A 16,445-nucleotide genomic window follows, 5' to 3' on the forward strand; every position below is an offset into this window, starting at 1 on the left:
CACATTTCCCAGATTTCCTCGTGCCTAGGTGTGGCCTTGTGGCCAACTTCTGGCCCATGAAATGTGGGTGGGAGGGGCGCAGGGCACTTCCAGACCTGGCCCAAAAAATTTCCAGTGCAAGTGTTTTGAATCATCTTGTTTTGGAGCATTCATGCGTCGCTCTGCTCTACTCTTCTTGGAAACCTCACAAAGCTCCCAGTTTAAAGGTGGGCAGAGCCACAGAAGGATCCAGGCCCCTGGATAGTCACATAGGAAAGTCCCCTGACCAGCCATTCCCGACTGGTGACCGCGATATGAAACGTGTGTTGTGTGACCCCATTGAGAATTTGTGTTCTAGCAGGCAGTCTTACCTTAACTCCTCATTCATCCAGAAGTGGCAACTCAGATGTTCCTCTGCAAAATCTGAATCTCAGCCCCTTCATCCTACAAGTAAAAGTTAGAGACTCCAGTGGGTGAAGTGATTGGCTTGAAGCTACCAAGATACAAGATACTAGCATCATGGTCAGAACCAGAGCCAAGGTTCCCCATGCCCCAGTGAGACCTTCTCAAGTCTTTAGGAGGAATGATCCTCCATCCTTGGGTTGGCCTCACTGCCATGTTTATACGTGGCTCCTGAAGGCCATGGACAGGGACTGAGAGTGCCCAGGTGGCCGGATTGCAGAGATACTGTTAATTCACCCTTCAACATCCTTAAAGGCAGAGAGTGCCCCTGAGACCCAGATAGGACTGCACAACTAGAACAAAATAGGCTAGAGATGGTGACTTTAGGATGGGGATGGGGGCGTTGGGGGGGGGGGGTGTGGCTTGCCCTGAATTCCACACTGAACAATGCCCCAGTCAGGACTTCCTGCGAAGATTGCAGAGTAGGAGAATCGTAGGCTCACCTTGTCCCACAGATAAACCCACAGGTAACATCCAGGTCAGTGCAAATAACCCAGAACACGACCCAAACACTGACAGAGCAGACTCTCCACAGCTAAACGTAGAAAAGAGGCCACATCAAAGGGGGCAGGAGGGCAAGAGATGTGGTCAGGAGCCAGACTGAGCCAGGGGACTGTCTGCAGGACAGAGGGATGCCACAGGCTGAGAGAGGAACAGACCCCACGCCAGGCACCTGAGACCTAGGGGACCTCCACTGGGAAGACCAGTCCCCCTCACATTTGGCTTTGAATACCAGAGAGGCCTAACTTCTCCAGTTCTTACAATCAGTGGGACTTAACATCTGCAACTTTCAGAATCAGCAGGGTCAGCTCCAGGGGAGTCAGAAGGGCAGCAGAAAACAGTGTCCTGCCCTTAAATAGAGGCAGCTCAACAAACACCCCAGGGAGATAGAGCAAAGAAGCGGCAGTTCAACAAATGCCTGGGGTATACAAAAGGGAGAGTTCTTTACTAATCTTAGCACGTGTCCCAGAGGGACAGAGCTCTGGGAGACTCCTCCAGGAACAAAGGCGCCATTTCCCTCTCCCGCCCCCCCACCCCCAGCATAAGCACACGGTCACCTGCGGGAACCAGCGCAGTGCTGACATTCGGTACCCAGCTTGCCTGCACCCTGCCCCACCCCCCAGCACTGCGCTTCAGCCGATCTGCCCCCTGCACCCAGGCCAGCCTGAGGCCCTCCTGCTGAGGACTGGCTGCTCATAAACACGCCCACCCAGCTGCCCCCTACCCCCCAGCACATTGCAGATCCACCCCCCTGATATACCCCTGGCCAGAGCCCGTCCACACTGGGGCCCCAAGCTCAGCAGTGTGCTAGCAGCCCCATCAGGGGCCACCACCACTGCAAAGGGACTCCTTCCCCCGGGCGAGGGAAAGCCAACCACACAGACCCGTCCCACTGACTAGAGTGGTGGGCATGGGAAAGAAACTTGTCTGATTGCAGGCCCACCCGCCAATGAAAGCTTCTCAGGGGACAACACAAGGAAAGGGGCCTACAGTTGGGTGCCACCGCATCTCTAGCAAATGCCTGGTCTGACCCACCTCAAGCCCAAGGTGGCCCCAGACTGGTGCACCCCCACCACCACCACGGGGACCGAACCCTCCCCACAGCAGGCAAATAGCCAGTGCAGACGACTGGACTGAAGGCAGATGTGGCTCAGCCACCACACCAGGGCACTCGCAACACACAGAGGAGACACTGAGACCCTGAAGCACCAGGTTCTGGTCAGTAGGGAACATGGCCCTGCAGGGCACTATAGGACCTCTTTTCTTCCTAAGGCCACTGTTTACTTTCTCTTTAAGATTTTTTTTTTGAGAGAGAGAGAGCAAGCACGAGTGGGGGGAGGGGCAGAAGCGGAGGGAGAAGCAGACCCCCTGCTGAGCAGGGAACCCAATGCAGGGCTCCATCCCAGGACCCCAGGATCATTACCTGAGCCAAAGGCAGATGCTGACTGAGCCACCAGGCGCCCCAAGGTCCCTACTTTCAAGACCAAGAAACAACTCACTTTGCTAACACAGAGAAGCACAGCAAGTTAGGCAAAATGTATAAGAGGAGTAGGTCCCAAATGAAAGAACAGGACAAAATCATAGCAAGAGAGCTAAACAAAATGTAGAGAAGTAATGTGCCTGATAAAGAATTTAAAGTAATGATCATAAAGGTACTCACTGGACTGGGGAAAAGAGTGGAGGACATCCATGAGATCCTTAACAAAGAGATAAAAAAAAACCCATCAAAGAGGAAAAACACAACGAAATTAAAAATACACTTGATAGGAGACTTCCTGGGAAGATGACAGAGTAAGAGGACTCTAAACACATCTCATCCCTTGGATACAACTAGGTAACACTTGTATGAGAGCCAACACCCAGGAAAGGACCCTAGAGACTTGCCAAACAAACTCCACCACTAATTGTAGAGAAAATATCACATCAAAGAGGGTAGGAAGGGTGAGGGCTCAGTGGGAACCACCAGAGGGAGGGAGCCATGGGCACAGAGAGGGGAGAGAAAACAATTTATCACACTAGAGAGCCTGCAAGGGCAGAGAAATCCCCAAAGCATTTTGCTTTGAAAATCAGAGGAGCCAAATTTCTGAGTGCTTACAACCAGGGGGACATAAAACGAACCTTAAAAAATCAGTGGCTCTGCTCTGAGAGAGCCCAGAGGGCAATCAGGAGCTGAGTCCCTACCCATACGGAGCCAGCACAACCAACAGCCTGCCTTCTCTGCCTAGAAGCAGCAGTTTGCAAGGCACCTGGGGCTTACATGAGGCAATGGTGGTTAGTCATCTCAGAGTTCCCTGAGGGACTCCTCCAGGAACAAAGGAGCTGGCAGGTGCCATTTCCTTCCCCCGCCCCTCATCATAACCACACAGCCACCTTGCGGAACCCAGAACCCACGTGACACCAGTCTCCAGGGGGGCTGCACTTCACCTGCAGAGAAGGACAAGCCCTACCTCATTAAAAGTGCACTTCCACCCACTGGTTTCAAGAGCATGAGACAAAACTGACATTCCTAACCCACAGAAACAGACAGAGAGAGTTAGGCAAAATGAGGAGAAAGAGGAATCTATCACAAATGAAAAAACAGGACCAAACCGCAGCAAGAGACCTAAGCGAAATGGATGTAAGTAACATGCCTGATAGGGAATTTAAAGTAATGATCATGAAGATACTCACTGGCCTTGAGAAGAGAGTGGAGGACATGAGTGAGACCCTTAACAAAGAGAAAGAAAACATAAAAAAGGAACCAATCAGAGATGAAGAACTCAATAAATGAAATCTAAGATATACTTGAGGAATAAATAGGAGGCTGGAAGAAGCAAAGGAATGAATTAATGAACTAGAAGATAGAGTGATAGAAAGTAATCAAGCTGAACAAATGAGAGAAAAAAAGAATTATGCAAAATAAGAATAGACTTAGGAAATTCAGTGACTCCATCAAGCATAAAACATTCACATTATAGGGATCCCAGAAGGAGAAGAGAGAGGAAAGGCGGCAGAACATTTATTTGAAAAAATAATAGCTGAAAAGTTCCCAGAGCTGGGGAAGGAAACAGATCCAAGTCCAGGAGGCAAGAGAGCCTCCCCCCCACCCCCCGCCAAAAAAAAAAAAAATCAACCAAAGGAGGTCCACATAGTTATTAAAATGGCAAAAAATAATAATAATAATAGTGATAAAGGAACATTTTAAAAGGTGCAAGAGGAAAAAAAAAAAGTTATATACAAGGGAAACTCCATAAGGCTATCAGTGGATTTTTCAGCATAAACCTTTCAGGCCAGAATAGAGTGACATGAAATATAGAAGTGCTAAGAGGGAAAAATCTACAGCCAAGAATACTCTATCCAGCAAGGCTATCATTCAAATGGAAGGAGAGATAAAAAGTTTCTCAGACAAGCAAAAACTGAAGGAATTCATGAACACTAAACCAGCCCTGAATGTGGTTTTTGTTTAAGATTAATTTATTTATTTGAGGGGGTAGGGGCAGAGGGGAGAGGGAGATAGAGAATCTCAAGCAGACTCCTCCACTGAGCACAGAGCCTGATGTGGGGCTCGATCTCATGACCCTGAGATCATGACCTGAGCCGAAGTCAAGAGTTGGACACTTCACCAACTGAGCCACCCAGATACCCCAGCCCTGCAAAAAAAATTAAAGGAGACCCTTTGAGTCATAAGTCAAAGTATGAAAAGTAGATCACACAAAAGCAGTAAGAATAAGTATTTCTATTAAAAAAAAAATCAATCCAGGGATTCACAAAATAAAAGGATGTAAAATATGACACCATACACTTTAAACACGGCAGGGAGAGGAATAAAGAATGGATTTGCACTTAAGTGACCATCAACTTAATATAGACTATTTGCAGAAAATGTTATATACAAACCTAACAGTAACCACAAATCAAAAACCAATAATGTATATACAAGTAATAAAGAGAAAGGAATCCAAGTATATCACTAAAGAAAACCAGCAAACCATAAGAGAGCACACAAGAAAGGATCAGAGAAAAACCACAACCACCACCATAAAATAAGTAACAAAATGGCAATAAATACCTGTCAATAATTACTTTGAATGTAAATGGACTGAACCCCCCAATCAAAAGACACAGAGTGACAGTAGATGAAAAAATTAGACCCATCTGTACACTGCCTACAAGAGATTCATTTCAGACCTAAAGACACCTGCAGATTGACAGGGGATATAGAAACATTTACCATGCAAATGGACGTCAAAAGAAAGCTAGCATAGCAACATTTATATGGGACAAAATAGACTTCAAACAAAGACGATGAGACAAAGGATGGGGTGCCTGGGTGGCTCAGTCAGTTAAACATCTGCCTTTGACTCAGGTCATGATCCCAGGGTCCTGGGATGGAGTTTCACATCAGGCTCCTTGCTCTGCGGGGAGCCTGCTTCTCCCTCTGCCTGCCACTCCCCCTCCTTACCCCGTTTGTGCGCTCTCTACCAAATATATTTAAAAATAAGAAAGACGAAGAAGAAGGAGGAGGAGGAGGGGAGGGGGGAGGAGGAGGAGGATGAAGGGGAAGAGGAAGAAGGGGAGGAGGAGGAGACAAAGGAAACCATATAATCCTGAAGGGGATAATCCAACAAAAAGATATAACAATTGTAAATATTTATGCCTACAACATAGGAGCACCCAAATAAATCAGTTAATAACAAACATAAAGGAACTAATTGATAATAATACTTTAATAGTAGGGGACTTTAACACTCCATCTACATTGATGGACAGACCATCCAAACAAACAAACAAACAAAAATCAACAATGAAACAGTGCTTTGAATGACAAATTAGACCAGATGAATTTAACAGATATATTCAAAACATTCTGTTCTAAAACAGCAGAATACAAATTCTTTCCAAGTGCACACAGAACATTCTCCAGAATAGGTCACAAATTAGGTCACAAAACACAGTTCACCAAATTAAAAAAGATCAAAGTCACACCATGCCTATTTTCTGACCAACAATGCTATCAATCTAGAAATCAACCACATACACACACACACACACACACACACACAATCTGGAAAGACCACAAATACATGGAGGTTAAATAACATGCTACTAAACAATGAATGGGGGAAAATAAAAGAAAAACTCCAAAAGTACATGGAAACCAATGAAAATGAACACACAATGGTCCAAAACATTTGGGATGCAGCAAAAGCAGTTCTGAGAGGGAAGTTTATAGCAATCCAAACCGACCTCAAGAAGAAAAATCTCGCATAAACAACCTCACCTTACACCTAAAGGAGCTAGAAAGAGAACAACAAAACCCTAACCAGCAGAAGAAAGGAAATAATAAAGATGAGAGCAGAAATAAGTAATACAGAAATTTAAAAAAATAGAACAGATCAATGAAACCAGGAGCTGCTTCTTTGAAAAGATCAATGTAACTGATAAAGCTCTAGCCCGACTCATCATAAAACAAAAGAGAAAGAAAGGACTCAAATCACAAATGAAAAAGGAGAAATAACACAACAAAAATACAAACAATTTTAAGAGAATATTATGAAAAACTATATGGCAACAAAGTGGACAACCTAGAGCAAAGAGATAAATTCCTAGAAACAAGTAAACTACCAAAACTGAAACAGGAAGAAATAGAAAATTTGAACAGACCAATTACCAGCAAGGAGACTGAAACAGTGATCAAAAAACTCCCAACAAGCAAAAAGTCCAGGACCAGATGGCTTTACAGATGAATTTTACCAAACATTTAAAGAAGAATTAATACCTATTGTTCTCAAGCTATTACAAAAAAACAGAACATGAAGGAAAATGAACCCAAATTCATTCTATGAGGGCATCATTAACCCGATACCAAAAGCAGACAAAGACACCACTAAAAATGAGAACTACGGACAATTTCTCTCATGAACATAGATGCAAAAATCCTCAACAAAATGCTAGCAAACTGGATCCAACAATACATTTAAAAAAATCATTCACCACAATCAAGTGGGATTTATTCCTGGGCTGCAAGGGTGGTTCCATATTCGTGAATCAATCAAAGTGATACATCACATCAGTAAGAGAAAGGATAAGAACCATAGGAGCATCTCAATAGATGCAGAAAAAGCACGTGAAAAAGTACAACATCCATTCATGATTTAAAAAAACAAAACAAAAGAAAAAACAACCCTCAACAAAGTAGATTTAGGCCATGTATGAAAAACCCACAGCTAACATCATCCTTAATAGGGAATGACTGAGAACTTTACCCCTAAAGTCAGGAACAAGACAAATATGTCCAATCTCGACACTTTTATTCAACATAGCACTGGAAGTCCTAGCCACAGCAATCAGACAACAAAAAGAAATAAAAGGCACTCAAATTGGAAAGGAAGAAGTAAATTTTTCACTATATGCAGATGACAGAATACTATATATAGAAAACCCTAAAGACCACCAAAAAACTACTCCAGCTGATAGATGAATTCAGGAAAGTCATGGGATACAAATTCAATGTACAAAAATCTGAATAATGATGAAGCAGCAGGAAGAGAAATTAAGAAAACAATCCCATTTACAATTGCATAAAAATAGTACAATACCTAGGAATAAACCTAAACAAAGAAGTGTAAGACCTCTACTCTGAAAACTATAAAACACTGAAAGAAATTAAAGATGACACAAAGAAATGGAAAGACATTCCATACCTGTGAGTTGGAAGAACAAATGTTGTTAAAATGTCTACACTACCCAAAGCAATCTACTCATTTAATGCAATCCCTACACCAAAATACCAAGAGCATTTTTTTTTTAAAACAGATCTAGCACAAACAATCCTAAAATTGTGTATGGAACCGCAAAAGACCCCAAATAGCCAAAGCAATCTTGAAGAACAAAACTGGAGGTATCACAATCCCCCATTTCAAGATATTTTACAAAGTTGTAGTAATAAAAACAGTATGGCACTGGCACGAAAACAGACACATAGGTCAATGGAACAGAGTAGAAAGCCCAGAAATAAACCCATGATGTTATTATGGTCAATTAGTCTTTGGCAACAGAGGCAAGAATATGCAGTGGGGAAAAAGTCTCTTCAACAAATGCTGTTGGGGAAACTGGACAGCCACACGCAAAAAAATGAAACTGGACTCCTTTCTTATGCCAGACACAAACTCAAAATGGATTAAGAACCTAAATGTGAGCCCTGAAACCATAAAAATCCTAGAAAAGGGCAGAGGCCAGTAATTTCTCTGACATCAGCAGTAACAACATTTTTCTAGGTATCTCCTGAGGCGAGAGCAACAAAAATAACTATTGGGACTACATCAAAATTAAAAGCTTCTGCACAGCAAAGTGAACAGTCAACAAAACTAAGAGACAACCTATGGGAGAAGATATTTGCAAATGACATATTTGATAAAAGGTTAGTATCCAAAATATATGAACAACTTCTACAACTCAACACCAAAAAAAACCCAAATAATACAAATAAAAATGGCAGAAGACATAAACAGACATTTCTCTGAGGAAGACATCCAGATGGCCAACAGACACATGAAAAGATGCTCATCATCACTCATCATCAGGGAAATGCAAATCAAAGCCACAATGAGAGATCACCTCACACCCATCAGAATGACTAAAATCAAAAACACAACAAAACAATGGGTGTTGGCCCAGGATGTGAAGAAAAGGGGAATAGTGGTGCCCTGTTGGTGAGAATGCAAGCTGGTGCAGCCACTGTGGAAAACATTACAGAGGTTCCTCAAAAAATTATAAATATAACTATCCTATGATCCAGTAATCATACTATTGGTTATTTACTCAAAGAATACAAAAACACTAATTCCAAAGGATATATGCGCCCTCTGTCTATTAGAGCATTATTTACAAGAGCCAAGATCTGGAAGGAGCCCATGTGTCCATCAATAGATGCATGGATATAGAAGACGTGGTATATATACACAATGGAATATTAGTCATAAAAAGTAATGAAATCTTGGTGGGAGGAGCAAGATGGCAGAGGAGTAGGAGATCTAAATTTTGTCTGGTCCCAGGAATTCAGCTAGATAGGGATCAAACCATTCTGAACACCTATGAACTCAACAGGAGATCGAAGAAAAGAATAGCAGCAACTCTCTGAACAGAAAAGCGACTGCTTTCTGAAAGGTAGGACTTGTGGAGAAGTGAATCCAAGGTGATATTCAGGAGGATAGACGGTGGGGGAGGGGGCCTCTGTCGGCCGCTTCTGGCAAGTGATAGAGCCGCGGAGCACAAAATCGGAACTTTTAGAAGGCTGCTCCACTGAGGGACGTCACTCCGGTGGCTAAGCAGGGGGTGGAACCCTCACGGGACAGTGTGGTCTCAGGACCCTCGGGGTCACAGAAAGACCAGGGGTGCCTGAGTGCGGCAGAGCTCCCAGGTATCGGAGCGGGGAAGCTGGCTGCAGAGACGGAGTCGAGGAGTGGGCTCTCAGCTCGGGGTTGCCATAAACCGTGATCCAGGGCACAGTCAGGCCACTGCTCCTCCAGCAGGGACCCAACAAGCGGCAGATCCGGGGAGACTCCCCTTCCTCCCCCGGGAGGAGCTGCACGGGAGCGCACTGCAGGGATCTTCTGGGTTTGGAGACTCCACACCAAATTGGGTGCCAGAGACAGAAACGCTCGGTCACAGGCCGGGTGAGCACGGAGTGTGGCGGGAGACTGGGGAGACAGGAGTGACTGACTGCTTTTCTCTGGGAGCACACTGAGGAGTGGGGCCCCAAGTTCTCAGCTCCTCCGGGGTGGAGATTGGGAAGCCGCCATTTTCACTCCCGGCCTCCAAAGCTGTACAGAAAGCTTGCAGGGAACAAAAGCTCCCGAGAGCAAACCCGAGCAGATTACTTAGCCCGGACTGGCAAGGGCAGGGCAATTCTGCCTCCGACAAAGACATTTGGGAACCACAGCAACAGGCCCCTCCCCCAGAAGATCAGCAAGAACAGCCAGCCAAGACCAAGTTTACCAATCAATGAGAACAGCAGAACTCCAGCGCTAGGGAATACTGCACATAGAATCCATGCCTTTTTTCCCATGATTCTTTAGTCTTTCAAAGTTAATTTTTGGGGGGTTTTTTTGAATTTTTCTTTTTCCCTTTTTCAACCAACATCTTATCAATCCCTTTCTTAAAAAAATTTTTTTTATTTCTAGAGTCATATTCTATCCCTTCATAGTAGTTACCCTTATTTTTGGTGTATATATTCTCTTTAAAATTTTAGGATACACTTTCTTCTAACAGATCAAAATATACCCTAAATCTCTAGTGTATGGCTTTGTTCTAGTCTCCTGCCTGATCACATTCTCTCCCCTTTCTTTTTAAATCCTTTCTTTTTTCAAACAACTTCTTATCAATTCCTTTTATAAAATCTTTTATAATTTTCATCTTTACAGTCATATTCCATCCCATCATCATATTAACCCTTATTTTTATATATATATAAGTTTTTCTTTCTTTAAAATTTTGGAAGGCACTTTCTTCTAACAGACCAAAATACACCCAAAATCTAGTGTGTGGCACTGATCTATGCACCAGCCTGATCATATTTGATCATATTCTGTTTTGTTTTGTTTTTGTTTGTTTTTATCTTTTCTTTTCTTTTTTCTTTCCTTCCCTTTCTTTTCCCCCGGTTTCAGGTCTTTTCTGATTTGTTTAGTGGATATTTTCTGGGGACATTGTTACCCTGTTAGCATTTTGTTCTCTCATTCATCTATTCTCCTCTGGACAAAATGACAAGACAGAAAAAAATCACCTCAACAAAAAGAACAAGAGGCAGTACTGACTGCCAGGGACCTAATCAATACGGACATTACTAAGATGTCGGAACTAGAGTTCAGAATGATGATTTTAAAGATACTAGCTGGGCTTGAAAAAAGCATGGAAGTTATTAGAGAAACCCTTTCTGGAGAAATAAAAGAACTATAATCTAACCAAGTCGAAATCAAAAGGCTATTAATGAGGTGCAATCAAAAATGGAGGCTCTAACTGCTAGGATAAATGAGGCAGAAGAGAAAATTGGTGATATAGAAGACCAAATGATGGAAAATAAGGAAGCTGAGACAAAGAGAGATAAACAACTACTGGATCACGAGGGCAGAATTTGAGAGATAAGTGATACCGTAAGACGAAACAACATTAGAATAATTGGGATCCCAGAAGAAGAAGAAAGAGAGAGATGCAGAAGGTACATTGGAGCAAATTATAGCAGAGAACTTCCCTAATTTGGGGAAGGAAACAGGCATCAAAATCCAGGAGGCACAGAGAACCCCTCTCAAAATCAATAAAAATAGGTCAACACCCCGACATCTAATAGTAAAACTTACAAGTGTCAGAGACAAAGAGAAAATCCTGAAAGCAGCTCAGGAGAAGAGATCTGTAACCTACAATGGTAGAAACATTAGATTGGCAACAGACCTATCCACAGAGAGCTGGCAGGCCAGAAAGGACTGGCATGATATATTCAGAGCACTAAACGAGAAAAATATGTAGCCAAGAATACTATATCCAGTGAGGCTACCACTGAAGATAGATAAAAAGCTTCCAGGACAAACAAAAATTAAAGGAATTACAAACACAAAACCAGCCCTATAAGAAATATTGAAAGGGGTCCTCTAAGAGAGAGCCTAAAAGCAACACAGACCAGAAAGGAACACAGACAATACACAGTAACAGTCACCTTACAGGCAATACAATGGCACTAAATTCATATCTTTCAATAGTTACCCTGAATGTAAATGGGCTAAATACCCCAACCAAAAGACACAGGCTATCATATTGGATAAAAAAAACAAGACCCATTGATATGCTGTCTGCAAGAGACTCATTTTAGACCCAAAGACACCTCCAGATTGAAAGTGAGGGGGCGGAAAACCATTTACCATGCTAATGGACACCAAAAGAAAGCTGGGGTGGCAATCCTTATATCAGACAAATTAGATTTTAAACCAAAGACTGTAATAAGAGATGAGGAAGGACACTATATCCTACTTAAAGGGTCTATCCAACAAGAAGATCTAATGATTGTAAATATCTATGCCCCTAACATGGCAGCAGCCAAATATATAAGCCACTTAATAACAAAAGCAAAGAAACACATTGACAACAATACAGTATTAGTGGGGGACTTTAACACCCCCCTCACTGAAATGGACAGATCGTCTAAGCAAAAGATCAACAAGGAAATAAAGACTTTAAATGACACACTGGGCCAAATGGACTTCACAGATATATTCAGAACATTCCATCCCAAAGCAACAGAATACACATTCTTCTCTAGTGCCCATGGAACATTCTCCAGAAGAGATCACATCCTAGGTCACAAATCAGGTCTTAACAGGTACCAAAAGACTGGGATCATTCCCTGCATATTTTCAGACCACAATGCTTTGAAACTAGAACTCAATCACAAGAGGAAAGTCAGAAAGAACTCAAATACATGGAGGCTAAAGAGCATCCTACTAAAGAATGAATGGGTCAACCAGGAAATTAAAGAAGAATTTTAAAAATTCATGGAAACAAATGAAAATGAAAACACAACTGTTCAAAATCTTTGGGATACAGCAAAGGCAGTCCTAAGAGGAAAGTATATAGCAATAAAAGCCTTTCTCAAGAAACAAGAAAGGTCTCAAATACACAACCTAACCCTACATCTAAAGGAGCTGAAGAAAGAACAGCAAATAAAGCCTAAACCCAGCAGAAGAGAAATAATAAAGATCAGAGCAGAAATCAATGAAATAGAAACCAAAAGAACAGTAGAACAGATCAATGAAACTAGGAGATGGTTCTTTGAAAGAATTAACAAGATTGATAAACCCCTGGCCAGACTTATAAAAAGAAAAGAGAAATGACCCAAATCAACAAAATCATGAATGAAAGAGGAGAGATCACAACCAACACCAAAGAAATACAAACAATTATAAGAACATATTATGAGCAACTATATGCCAGCAAATTAGATAATCTGGAAGAAATGGATGCATTCCTAGAGATGTATCAACTACCAAAACTGAACCAGGAAGAAATAGAAAACCTGAACAGACCTATAACCACTAAGGAAATTGAAGCAGTCATCAAAAATCTTCCAACAAACAAAAGCCCAGGGCCAGATGGCTTCCCAGGGGAATTCTACCAAACTTTTAAAGAAGAATTAATACCTATCCTTCTGAAACTGTTCCAAAAAATAGAAATGGAAGGAAAACTTCCAAACTCATTTTATGAGGCCACCATTACCTTGATCCCCAAACCAAAGACCCCATCAAAAAGGAGAATTACAGACCAATATCCTTGATGAACATGGATGCAAAAATTCTCACCAAAATACTAGCCAATAGGATCCAACAGTACATTAAAAGGATTATTCACCACGACCAAGTGGGATTTATCCCTGGGCTGCAAGGTTGGTTCAACATTCACAAATCAATCAATGTGATACAATACATTAATAAAAGAAGGAACAAGAACCATATGATCCTCTCAATAGATGCAGGAAAAGCATTTGACAAAGTACAGCATCCTTTCTTGATCAAAATTCTTCAGAGTATAGGGATAGAGGGTACATACCTCAATATCATAAAAGCCATCTATGAAAAACCCACAGCGAATATCATTCTCAATGGGGAAAAACTGAGAGCTTCCCCCTAAGGTCAGGAACACGGCAGGGATGTCCACTATCACTTCTATTCAACATAGTACTAGAAGTCCTAGCCACAGCAATCAGACAGCAAGAAGAAATAAAAAGCATCCAAATTGGCAAAGAAGAAGTCAAACTCTCACTCTTTGCAGATGATATGATACTTTATGTGGAAAACCCAAAAGACTCCACCCCAAAACTGTTAGAACTCATACAGGAATTCAGTAAAGTGGCAGGATATAAAATCAATGCACAGAAATCAGTGGCATTCCTATACATCATCAACAAGACAGAAGAAAGAGAAATTAAGGAGTCGATTCCATTTACAACTGCACCCAAAACCATAAGATACCTAGGAATAAATCTAACCAAAGAGGCAAAGGATCTGTACTCAGAAAACTATAAAATACTTATGAAAGAAATTGAGGAAGACACAAAGAAATGGAAAAACATTCCATGCTCATGGACTGGAAGAACAAATATGTGAAGATGTCAATGCTACCTAGAGCAATCTACACATTTAATGCAATCCCCATCAAAATACCACCCACTTTTTTCAAAGAAATGGAGCAAATAATCCTAAAATTTGTATGGATCCAGAAAAGACCCCAAATAGCCAAAGGAATGTTGAAAAAGAAAAGAAAAGCTGGTGGCATCACAATTCCGGACTTCAAGCTCTATTACAAAGCTGTCATCACCAAGACAGTTTGGTACTGGCACAAAAACAGACACATAGATCAATGGAACAGAATAGAGAGCCCAGAAATGGACCCTCAACTCTATGGTCAACTAATCTTTGACAAAGCAGGAAAGAATGTCCAATGGAAAAAAGACAGTCTCTTCAACAAATGGTGTTGGGAAAATTGGACAGCCACATGCAGAAGAATGAAACTGGACCATTGCCTTACACCACACACAAAAATAGACTCAAAATGGTTGAAAGACCTCAATGTGAGACAGGAGTCCATCAAAATCCTAAAGGAGAACACAGGCAGCAACCTCTTTGACCTCAGCCGAAGCAACTTCTTCCTAGAAACATCACCAAAGGCAAGGGAAGCAAGGGCAAAAATGAACTATTGGGACTTCATCAAGATAAAAAGCTTTTGCACAGCAAAAGAAATAGTCAAAAAACCAAAAGACAACCGACAGAATGGGAGAAGATATTTGCAAATGATACATCAGATAAAGGGCTAGTGTCCAAAATCTATAAAGAACTTATTAAACTCAACACCCAAAGAACAAAGATCCAATCAAGAAATGGGCAGAAGACATGAATAGACATTTTTCCAAGGAAGACATCCAAATGGCCAACAGACACATGAAAAAGTGTGCAACATCACTCGCCATCAGGGAAATCCAAATCAAAACCTCAATGAGATACCACCTCACACCAGTCAGAATGGCTAAAATTAGCAAGTCGGGAAATTACAGATGTTGGCAGGGATGTGGAGAAAAGGGAACCCTCCTACACTGTTGGTGGGAATGCAAGCTGGTTGCAGCCACTCTGGAAAACAGTATGGAGGTTCTTCAAAAAGTTGAAAATAGAGCTACCCTACGACCCAGCAATTGCACTACTGGGTATTTACCCCAAAGATACAAATGTAGGGATCCGAAAGGGTACGTGCACCCCGATGTTTATAGCAATGTCCACAATAGCCAAACTGTGGAAAGAGCCAAGATGTCCATCGACAGACGAATGGATAAAGAAGATGTGGTATATATATACAATGGAATATTACGTAGCCATCAAAAGGAATGAAATCTTGCCATTTGCAATGATGTGGATGGAACTGGAGGGTATTATCCTGAGCGAAATAAGTCAATCAGAGAAAGACATGTATCATATGACCTCACTGATATAGGAATTCTTATTCTAGGAAACAAATTGAGGGTTGCTGGAGTGGTGGGGGGTGGGAGGGATGGGGTGGCTGGGTGATAGACACTGGGGAGGGTATGTGCTATGGTGAGCGCTGTGAATTGTGTAAGACTGTTGAATCACAGACCTGTACCTCTGAAACAAATAACACATTATATGTTTAAAAAAAAATAAAGAAGATAGCAGGAAGGGAAGAATGAAGGGAGCGGATATCGGAGTGGGAGATGAACCAGAGAGACTATGGACTCTGAGAAACAAACTGAGGGTTCTAGAGGGGAGGGGGGTGGGGGGATGGGTTAGCCTGGTGATGGGTATTAAAGAGGGCACGTACTGCATGGAGCACTGGGTGTTATACGCAAACAATGAATCATGGAACACTACATCAAAAACTAATGATGTGGGGCGCCTGGGTGGCTCAGTTGGTTGAGCGACTGCCTTCGGCTCAGGTCATGATCCTGGAGTCCCGGGATCAAGTCCCGCGTCGGGCTCCCTGCTCGGCGGGGAGTCTGCTTCTCCCTCTGACCCTCCTCCCTCTCATGCTCTCTGTCTCTCATTCTCTCTCTCAAATAAATAAATAAAATCTAAAAAAAAAAACCTAATGATGTAATGTATGGTGATTTACATAACATAAAAAAAGTAATGAAATCTTGCCATTTGCAACATGGATGGATCGAGAGAGTATAATGCTAAGTGAAGTAAGTCAGAGAAAGACAAATACCACACAATTTCACTCATTTGTGGAATTTCAGAAACAAAACAAAGGAAAAAAGACAAATGAAAAAACAGATTCTTAACTATAGAGAACAGACTGATGGCTAGTTACCAGAGGGGAGCGGGGCTGAAAAGCACACTTATCTTGATGAGCACGGAGTCATATATAGAATTGTTGAATCACTGTACTGTACACCTGAAAATTATGTAACAGAATATGTCAACTATACTGGAATTAAATAAAAATAGAAATCATCTAGAGAAGTGATTTTGGAAACA

At 42.0% G+C, this 16,445-nt stretch overlaps 1 long non-coding RNA gene across 3 annotated transcripts in view; it reads right to left on the minus strand.

Annotated features, from left to right (window-relative positions):
• Positions 1 to 242: 242 nt before the first annotated feature.
• The window catches only part of LOC123844496 (uncharacterized), a 392,425-nt gene continuing 376,222 nt past the window's right edge, over positions 243 to 16,445 (minus strand). For all 3 annotated transcript variants that reach the window (XR_006790792.2, XR_010411862.1, XR_010411861.1), the window contains one exon: positions 243 to 423. This is a non-coding gene — a long non-coding RNA (uncharacterized LOC123844496). The remainder of the gene's footprint in view (positions 424 to 16,445) is intronic.

This window comes from Mirounga angustirostris, unplaced genomic scaffold (genome assembly GCF_029215605.1).
Source record: "Mirounga angustirostris isolate CCGP_5_RB_7025 unplaced genomic scaffold, mMirAng1.0.hap1 SCAF_5, whole genome shotgun sequence".
NCBI classification, from domain to species: Eukaryota; Metazoa; Chordata; class Mammalia; order Carnivora; family Phocidae; genus Mirounga; species Mirounga angustirostris.